Here is a 10,589-nt window from a genome sequence, read left to right as displayed (position 1 = left end):
ACACAATACCCGATGATAACGGGTGGGTTACGTACCCTGCCGACTACGCCACAGTTGACGCGCCCCCTGGGCCGTGGGGTACCCGGTGCCGGGCCGGTAGACGGTGGGGGTTGTAGTCACTGTGGCGGTGACCCGGTCCGCGACTCAGGGCGGTCAATCCAAGGGTAGTATAGGTGTGTAGGTTATATATAGTGTCCGACTACGCCACCTGTGGAGTGCGGCTAATGAGGCCGCCGCTGCGGAGCAGTCCTCTGAAGCTGGTGGTATTGCAGCAAGGGTATTATTACTCCCCACAGGAAGAGTGTAGCTTCAGGGCAGTGTGGGTGGATGATGGTGGTTGTAGTGCAGGGAGTCAGTAATGAACACAGAGTCCGTGTAATGCAGTCCCAAGATCTTTACTCACAGTTGTTGCAGTTCTTGTTACAGGGACCCATGTAATGGCCCACGTCGTTCTGTGCTCACTCAGTGAGGGGTTCAGCTGACCCCCAGGTAACTCCGGAGTATTTAGCAGGACCCCCTTCTGTGTGTCCTTTCTCTGGCCTTCTCCCTGCACCTCACACCCAGTGACACTTCTATCCGGTACCCTCGGGCCTTGGCAGGCGACGTGTGTTCCGTCCCCTGGATCCTATGTGGCTACCTTCTTAGTGAGACTGGTGTGGACTATTGTCTTACGGTACATAAAGTGCTGCAGCCTCCGGTTTCTAGTTGAGCCTTGCTGTTTCTCCGCTAGTTGAGGGACCCGGTTCCCTTCTTCTGGCCTGACCCCTCTACCTCCTGGTAGTACGGGTGGCTTTCTGCACGGCCCGTACCCCTAGGGTCCCTTCTCTTCTACTCCTGGAGCCTTCCTGCTCCCTCTCCTCTCTTCTCACCTTCAGTCCTGGGCCTCACAGGCTAGGCCCGCCTCTGGAGCAGAGCTCATACAGAGCCTCTGCTCCTGTCACTTCTCCTCCTCTGACTGACTGAATGAACCCTAATCTAAGATGGTGTCTCTATTTTATACTCTCTCTGTCATGTGCTCCCAGGATCTACTTCCTCCACCCCATCCACTACATGGTTTCCCCTCTCTAGGTGGTTCCCCCCACTCGAGCCAGGGACTGTGCTCTCCCGTAGGAGCAAGCTCGCCCTGTCCCCCGGAAATGTGGTGTAGTGAATGCAGGTGTTAGGGTCCTGAGTCATACTCCTTCCTTACCTGAGAGTGAGATACCACACCTCTGGGTGAAATGCAGTACCTCTGTGGCAACTGAACCCTCAGGGGTGCCACAAATGGCACACAGAGTTCTAGCAGCAGACACATCTCACAACAACTGTTAAGAGGAGACTTTGTGCAGCAGGCCTTCATGGTAAAATAGCTGCTAGGAAACCACTGCTAAGGACAGGCAACAAGCAGAAGAGACAAGCTTGGGCTAAAGAACACAAGGAATGGACATTAGACTAATGGAAATCTGTGCTTTGGTCTGATGAGTCTGACTCACCCCCTGGGCCGTGGGGCACTTGGATCCGGGCAATAGGGGAACGATGGGGGTAGTAGTGGCTACCCGGTTCCGTGGCTCAGGGTGGTCAGACCAGTGGTAGTCTGCGACGCGCTGTTGGTGTGTCCGACTACGCCACCCGTGGATTGCGGTCAGTGCGGACCGCCGCTGCCAGGTAGACCGCTGGGGCTGATGATGTATGCAGCTGGGATAGTGTGACTCCCCACGGGAAGAGTGCGGCCCCAGGGCAGTATAATGGAAGATGGGGGTGATGGTGTAGGGTGTCCCAGTACCGTTAGTGCTGGAGGAGCAAGGAGCACACAGACAACAGGTTGCAGTCCAGGGTCTTTACTAGAACAGGTGAACTGACCCACAAACAGTCCCGGCTAGGAGGGGACCTGGATGTCTGAGAGCAATTGGGAAATTGGCCCTGGTCAGGTTGAGGGTGTAGGCCTACCATGCTCTCTGCGCTCCTTCTGGCTATCTCCTCCTGGTAGGGTAACAGCCCACGGTCCCGAGCTCACCATGTCCTCTCGCCCGTATGGTTTGCAACGTGGGTTCCTTTCTACTCCCGGCCTGGTACGGCTTTGCTGGTCCCTTCTGGTGTGGCGGAAGCTCCGGGCTTCTTAGGCCAAGGAACGTACAGTCCCCTGCGGACTGGTTATCTGCTGTAAGACGTGGAATCCTCACAGCCTCAGACACCAAAGTCTGGTAAACTTGGTTCTTTATCTGCCAGGACAGGCGTACTTCACCTCTTGTCCCTGGCTTGTGGCTCTCCTACTGCCACACGTCCTCTTAGGGTGCAATACAACTGTCCCTCCCTGCTCTGGGACACCTCTCAATCCAGAGACAGGTCGTCCAGTTCTCCCTAACCCTGCCCCCAGTTCCAGCTTTTATAGGGGCAGCCTGCTCCCCCTACTGGCCTGAGACAGGAAGTATTGCATGCTAATGTTCCCCTGACGAGAGAACCTCCCCCTTGCTCTCAGACACAGCTTTATTATATTTGTGGCATCCAGGCCAGGGTGACACATTCCACCCTAGTAGAATTTAGTACTCCGGGACTAAACAGTAAACAAAGATAATATACATGACTATAAAACATTAGTAGACAAACGACGCACAGGTTGAGTTCTTAAGGTCACAGTGTGGTCTGTGACCGGGTGTCCATATCACCAACACAACGGGGAGCCTTAACCAGGTGGGGGTTTGTCCTACCCCAAGTCCTTTACAGTCTTAGTTCATTCCTTGGTTAAGCTTCGAATGCAGTCCATACAAGGTCCCGGTTATTAAAAGTCGATAACCTTTGATTCCGTACGGTAACTGTAAGAAACTGAAACACAGAATTACCAATCTTGCATGTAACTTTGCAAACATTTCAACACTTGGCAACAGGGTTATTTACAATTTTAGTGCACCCTATATTCTCCAGCGAGCGGGTATCTGCCCCTTTGTGCTCCTGGTTGACCTGCGTAACCCACTGTCTGGTAGTGGACCGACCTGGCTTTCCCCACTAGCGTTAGGGGTACAGCTACCAGCTTGACTTACAGGCAGGGCAGGCAGCTGTCTGCGGGTCCTTTGGCTTACCGCAGGCATGGCAGGCTCACTGTCAGCAGAGGGTTGACTCTCCTGGGCTGCTGGTACAGGCTCTTCTGCCTCTGGAACTGCTTGCTCTTCTTCATCTTCCTGCTCTGGTGTAGGTTGTTGCTGAGCCGGTTGTAGGAAATGCAGGACGGGTACCACTATGGCATTGTTTATTCGAGTCCAGGACTGAGGGAACTCTCCGAGAACGGTGCTGATCATTTATTCCTTGTCCTCTGCGGGTTCAAGGTCACTTTGATCCTCTTCTGCACTACGGAGTTGCTCGGGGCACCTTTTTAGGTGGTCTTCGGAGACGGTACTAGTGGTTTCTCCTCCATCCTTGGTGATCACGCACACCTTCGAGTTGTCGTGATCAGACTGCAGTACGGTGTAGGGTTCCCTTTCCCACTGGCCGTCCAACTTGTGAAGCCTTCTCTTTCGCTTCAGGACCTGCTCACCAGGTTCTAGAGGACCAGCAGGGGCGTGTTGGTTGAAGAGTTTTTCTTGCCTCTCTCTCACCTGGGCCAGGCTCTTCTCCACACTCTCCTGTACCTTCTTGTACTGCAGTTGCCTTTCCGTATCCCAGTCCGCATCCGGGGAGGTGTCCTCAGGTGTTAGGACTCCCATCTCCAGGTCTACGGGCAGCTTACCTGGTCTAGCTTGCATCAGGTAAGCCAGGGTGCAGTTTGTAGCATTCACCGCCACCTGTTGCAGAATTACAATTACCTCTGAAAGACAATTTTCAATCACGTTAGTACCCACAGTTATTTTAGGGTGACTTTCACGACGGTCAATGTCCACAATAATCACTCCCTGTGCCGGTAGTTCAACTTTACCAATTTTAATGGTCATCTCCTTGAACCCCATCTGCGGCACGGGCAAGCCATTACTGGCGATGATGCTCAAGTCACTGTCTGGATACCGTGTTATATCAGCATCAGTCCAATACTGCTTAAAAAGTACATAAGGGATAGTGGTTACTTGCGACCTAGTATCCAGCAAGGCGCTCATGGGGATACCGTCCAGCACCACGGGTAAAACCGGGCGCCCCCCAACGTACTTATCACGCCAATTATAAGGGCCTGGTGACCTTATGCCTGGGGGTTGGCACTCTGCCCCAGGTTGGACCCGTTTAAATTACAGTACCTGGAAATGTGTCCGGGCTGGTTGCATCGACGGCAAATGGGCTGTCCATCCTCTGCGTAGCGGTCTGTGGGCCTCCCACTGAACGACGGGATCCTCCTCTGTTGACGCCACGGGACATCCTCCGGACTTGAAGCCAGCTCGATGGGTCTTGACGGGTCCACTTGTAATGCTTGGACGGTCCTGGTCAACGCCACGACGCTCCTGGTCAGCTCCTGGACTTGGTGATGCAGATCTTTCGACGGGGCTTGGTTCAGGGCCTGTGCATCGGCCCCCACAGAGTCCATAGAGGAGGGCGCCGCCTCCTGGTGGTAGGTGAGAGCAGGGCGCCGGGGGTTTATAGCGCCACTTGTTGTGGGTTCACGGAGCACCCTTATGGTCCTGTCCTTAAATTGGGCAAAGGTCAGATCAGGGTTCTGAAAGAACATGAGGCGCAGTTGGGCCCTGTGGGCGCTAGACAGCAGACCTTCTACGAATTGTTCTGTTAGCAGCTTATCCGTTTCCTGCAAGCTGCCAGGGTCAGTTTGTTTGATGGCCCTCAAGGCTTCCTGCAAGTTTAGGGCATAGTCTCTGATGCTGTCCTGTGCCCGCTGCTTACATCCATAGAACCGCATTTTAATTTCAGCGGAGGTACGGGTATCCAAGGTACCTCGCAGCCGGGCCAGAATGTCCTTCACAGTCCTTTTCTCCTCAGCGGGCCACGACTTTACCTCCCGCTGGGCTGCGCCAGTTAACTGCCCCGTCAGTATGCTGACCTTCTGTTCCTCTGTCAGGGGGTAAACTTGGAACAAACTGTACAGCCTTTCCTTAAAATCAGTCAGGGCATGGGGCTCCCCTGAGTACTTAGGCAGCCAGGCCGCTCCAGGGATGTAGGGCAGGGAAAATGGCATTACCGCTGCTGCAGCTGCGCTGGTGGAAGTGGGCGCCTCTGTGTCCGACATCTTCCTCCCCCCTAGTGAAGCGCGGCGATCCTCTTCTGTAGGCCGCAGCTCCGCTGAAGCTGCTCCGGACGAGGACCTTGCGTCGCGTCCTGGTGACGTCAGCGTCGCTCTCTCTCCCTTCCAGGACCTTGCGCAGCGTCGGTGCGCGGGGCGGAGCTTCGGGTCTCGCGCGGTTTGGGCGTCTACGCCCCTCTTCTTCCCGCGCGGCGTCCTGAAGATGGCGTCCGATGGCGGGAAAACGGCTGAAGATGGCGGGAGACGGCTGGAAATGGCAGGAAACGGCTCCGGATGGCGGGAAACCTCTTTTCAGGTGCGTGTATAGTCTTTTTCCAGGCACGCAATACCCGTTTGTGGCGGGTTGCTTACTATCCTGCCGACTACGCCAAAGCTGACTCACCCCTGGGCACTCGGATCCGGGCAATAGGGGAACGATGGGGGTAGTGGTGGCTACCCGATTCCGTGGCTCAGGGTGGTCAGACCAGTGGTAGTCTGCGACTCGCTGTTGGTGTGTCCGACTACGCCACCCGTGGATTGCGGTCAGTGCGGACCGCCGCTGCCAGGTAGACCGCTGGGGCTGATGATGTATGCAGCTGGGATAGTGTGACTCCCCACGGGAAGAGTGCGGCCCCAGGGCAGTATAATGGAAGATGGGGGTGATGGTGTAGGGCATCCCAGTACCGTTAGTGCTGGAGGAGCAAGGAGCACACTGACAACAGGTTGCAGTCAAGGGTCTTTACTAGAACAGGTGAACTGACCCACAAACAGTCCCGGCTAGGAGGGGACCTGGATGTCTGAGAGCAATTGGGAAATTGGCCCTGGTCAGGGTGAGGATGTAGGCCTACCGTGCTCTCTGCGCTCCTTCTGGCTATCTCCTCCTGGTAGGGTAACAGCCCACGGTCCCGAGCTCACCGTGTCCTCTCACCCGTATGGTTTGCAACGTGGGTTCCTTTCTACTCCCGGCCTGGTACGGCTTTGCTGGTCCCTTCTGGTGTGGCGGAACCTCCGGGCTTCTTAGACCAAGGAACGTACAGTCCCCTGCGGACTGGTTATCTGCTTTAGGACGTGGAATCCTCACAGCCTCAGATACCAAAGTCTGGTAAACTTGGTTCTTTATCTGCCAGGACAGGCGTACTTCACCTCTTGTCCCTGGCTTGTGGCTCTCCTACTGCCACACGTCCTCTTAGGGTGCAATACAACTGTCCCTCCCTGCTCTGGGACACCTCTCAATCCAGAGACAGGTCGTCCAGTTCTCCCTAACCCTGCCCCCAGTTCCAGCTTTTATAGGGGCAGCCTGCTCCCCCTACTGGCCTGAGACAGGAGGTATTGCATGCTAATGTTCCCCTGAACAGAGAACCTCCCCCTTTCTCTCAGACACAGCTTTATTATATTTGTGGCATCCAGGCCAGGGTGACACAAGTCCAAATTTGAGATCTTTGGTTCCAACCACCGTGTCTTTGTGTGACGCAGAAAAGGTAAACGGATGGACTCTACATGCCTGTTTCCCACCGTGAAGCATGGAGGAGGAGGTGTGATGGTGTGGGGGTGCTTTGCTGGTGACACTGTTGGGGATTTATTCAAAATTGAAGGCATACTGAACCAGCATGGCTACCACAGCATCTTGCAGCGGCATGCTATTCCATCCGGTTTGCGTTTAGTTGGACCATCATTTCTTTTTCAACAAGACAATGACTCCAAACACACCTCCAGGCTGTGTATGGGCTATTTGACCAAGAGGGAGAGTGATGGGGTGCTACGCCAGATGACCTAGCCTCCACAGTCACCAGACCTGAACCCAATCGAAATGGTTTGGGGTGAGCTGGACCACAGAGTGAAGGCAAAAGTGCCAACAAGTGCTAAGCATCTCTGGGAACTCCTTCAAGATTGTTGGAAGACCATTTCCGGTGACTACCTCTTGAAGCTCATCAAGAGAATGCCAAGAGTGTGCAAAGCAGTCATCAAAGCAAAAGGTGGCTACTTTGAAGAACCTAGAATATAAGACATATTTTCAGTTGTTTCACACTTTTTTGTTAAGTATATAATTCCACATGTGTTAATTCATAGCTTTGATGCCTTCAGTATGAATGTACAATTTTCATAGTCATGAAAATACAGAAAAATCTTTAAATGAGAAGGTGTGTCCAAACTTTTGGTCTGTACTGTATGTACAGTATGGTTCCTACCTATCAGGATGCCAAGAGGAAGTGGGGACCAAACCTTCTTGTTTCCCTTTAAGGTATGGCATATGTACTAGAGTTGAGCAGTTTGATTTATACTGCCCTGGTCTGGCATCCAGTCCAGTCCTCTGTGGCAATTGGTCATAATTTCTGCATGGGGCTTAATAAGGGCAAAATGCATTCAGGAATTCAGAATGCCAGATCAAAGACGCTGGGTGCTGAAGTGAAAACTGCTACAGCAGGCCAGACTGGAAATTGAACTGGGACATAATGAATCAAGTTGATCAACTCTATTAAGAACACTATTTCTTTCAATAGCTATCATATATATACTGTGACAAAGTCACTGGCAGTGTGTCGGAAGGGAGATATGTTTCACTGAGGCTGTTAGCCTCAGTGATGTGAAACATGTAAGTTTTCTCCTGCACATTATGTGCGGAGAGGTTTAATGGCCCAAGTTTACAAGGGCGTGTTTTAAATAAATGATGAAGTGCAGGGCGGTACGTCATCCACCATATCTCCAATCCAGGGAGTAGTCTGGGTTTTAAATAGCCAGTCTTTACACTCAGGTGTGTTCAGTATCTGGGGAAACCTGCTCCAGAGAGGAGCTAGCACATGCTGTGCTGAACTGTGTATGTGCCTAATCCTGCGTGGCCAGACCTTGGCCGAAGTACAGACTGTGCTGCAATTTTGTATTTTGTTTTGCCACTTTAGGTGAATGGGCTGTGTGGCTTTATGGACTCCAGGGTAGTGTATGACGCTGAATAAACTAACCCAAAATTTAAAGAGACAGTGTCCTGTGTCTATTTCCGCATACCGCTGAGCTTGTCGTTTTACCACAATACAATTCTGTGACTTACAGCTCATTAAGTCTAGTATAGTTTGGCATATAAAAAATATTAAAGATAAAACCATAAGGTTGCTTTCACATTGCGTTATTGTACTCCGTCTAACGTATGTGTTAAACGAATCCGTTAAACGGTTTGTGAAATTTTACAATATTTGTCTTTTTTTCATCTAAAAAAACGGATACGTTAAACATAACCCAATATGTTTGTCACATTTCTGTGTAAAAAAAAACCGCATCATTATGTTCATAGGACAATAAAGTTATTTTGATTTTGAAACTGGTACTAACCAGTATATGTGGGTATTTATTTCTCTTTTGTCAGAGTAGGGTAGACATTCTTGAACGACTGGAAAGGCTGCGAGCAGCAACATGCTTGTGAAATATTGCTTAATGCTATTGCGTCAGAGGCAGATCAGACGTTGTGGAAGAAGGCGAACGTGGGTGCATCCAGTGAACTATGTGCATCAGAAATATGGTGTTTTCCACACCCTTTATTACCAATTGCGTTTTTTCCTGTAGAAATTTGAAAATTATCTTCGAATGTCCATTGAGACCTTTGATGCTCTGTTATCACATATTCATGAAGATATTCTGCGTAAGGACACAACGTTTCATAAAAGCATTAGTCCAGAACAACGATTAGTGGTGACACTCAGGTAAATAATTTGAATATTTATTTTGTTATTGTAAATATTATTTTTAAATTTACATCACATGCACAATTTACTATAAATATATCAATTGAAAGAAGTAGATTAGATTAAATTGACATGCATGTACTTTAATTTTGCTTTTGTGTACAGTTATTTTTTGAGGCATTATTTCTTTCATATTTTTTATAGATTCCTGGCTACTGGAGAAAGCTTCACCTCACTACATTATCAATTTCGCCTAAGAATTTCAACTATTTGTTAATTGGTTCGAGAAACGTATGAGGTTATTTGGGAGAAGTTACAGCCACTCGTTTTACCACAACCAAACCTGTCAATAGTGGATCCCTGTATTATCATTATAAAATGTATTTTTCCATACCTCTGATGGCTATTGCAGATTCCAGATACCGTTTTGTCGCTGTTGATATTAGTGGATATGGGCGTACCAATGATTCGAGAGTATTCAAAGAAAGTAACATGGGTAAATGCCTGTATAGCAAAATCTTATGAAACCATACGCCAGTCGTAGTCTAAACTCAATCCGTAGGATCTTCAATTGCAGATTGAGTAGGGCTAAGCGGTATGTTGAATGCACCTTTGGATCTATGACCTCAAAATGACGAGTGCTTTTAACCACAATTCAACTAAAACCTGAAAATGTGGACAGTGTGGTAAAGGCTTGTGTCATTTTGCATAAATTTGTGGCTCGACATGAACCCCTACTTGTTGATCAAAGTGACTGTGAATCGAACCTGACTAGCATAGAGGCTAGAGCAATAAGATCGACTATTGCCATCATGCAAATTTGGGACCAATTTGCTCAATATTTTGTGAGTCCACAAGGTCAGATTCCATGGCAAGATAATCATTAGGTAATTATTTTGTTTTTGCATGTGCGATCCATTTTTTTTCTATTTTTATTAAAAAAATATAAACTACAAATGTGTATTAGAATTAGGTAATGAAATAGATTGTTCAACATATTTAATAACAAAAAAGGATTGTTAAATAAAAAAAATGGGATCAATGAATGTAAAAAGCAATTAAATTATCATTAAATGTTTTCTTTTCTCTCTCTTCCACAGGTTTTGTCACAACCCAGGGGATTAAATCCATGATATATAAGCTCAAGATTTTGCTAAATATTTTATGTGAACTGTTTATTTCTTGTATCTGTTGAAGTTATTAAAGTTTTTAATATAAATTGTTATTTTTCTTTTATTACTATTCAAATATTGAATGAATGTTCATTAAAGTTTAGGTAAAGGTTGTGAAGTAGACCATGATGTTGTGTATTGTGCAACCACCTTTTTTTCTTTTTAATAAGCACAACATTGCTTGAACTACAAGTTTTTTTATTAAAATAAACAACAATATCTGTAAAATATAATTTTTCTAATCACACTTTCCAACAAACATACTTTAGGTTTAAACATTTCTAAACTTGTTAACCCCTTTACAAACCAAGGGGGTTTGCACATTAATGACCAGGCCAATTTTTACAATTCTGACCACTGTCACTTTATGAGGTAATTACTCTGGAACGATTCAACGGATCCCCCTGATTCTGAGATAGTTTTTTCGTGACATATTGTACTTCATGATTGTGGTAAAATTTCTTCGATATCACTTGCGTTTATTTGTGAAAAAAATGGAAATTTGGCAAAAATGTAGAAAATTTTGCAATTTTCAAAATTTTAATTTTTATGCCCTAAAATCAGAGAGATATGTCACACAAAATAGTTAATAAATAACATTTCCCACATGTTTACTTTACATAA

At 48.2% G+C, this 10,589-nt stretch overlaps 1 protein-coding gene and 1 pseudogene across 1 annotated transcript in view; both read left to right on the top strand.

Moving 5' to 3' along the window:
* KISS1R (KISS1 receptor) overlaps window positions 1-10,589 on the top strand; it is a 431,843-nt gene that overhangs the window by 82,939 nt on the left and 338,315 nt on the right.
* LOC141165308 (uncharacterized) lies at window positions 7,320-9,680 on the top strand (annotated as a pseudogene).

Source organism: Phyllobates terribilis, unplaced genomic scaffold (assembly GCF_046119375.1).
Source record: "Phyllobates terribilis strain yellow unplaced genomic scaffold, ASM4611937v1 Scaffold_1__5_contigs__length_1240528914, whole genome shotgun sequence".
Classification (NCBI taxonomy): domain Eukaryota; kingdom Metazoa; phylum Chordata; class Amphibia; order Anura; family Dendrobatidae; genus Phyllobates; species Phyllobates terribilis.
The sequence above is the reverse complement of the archived record's forward strand: the minus strand, read 5'-3'. Positions and strand labels throughout refer to the sequence as shown.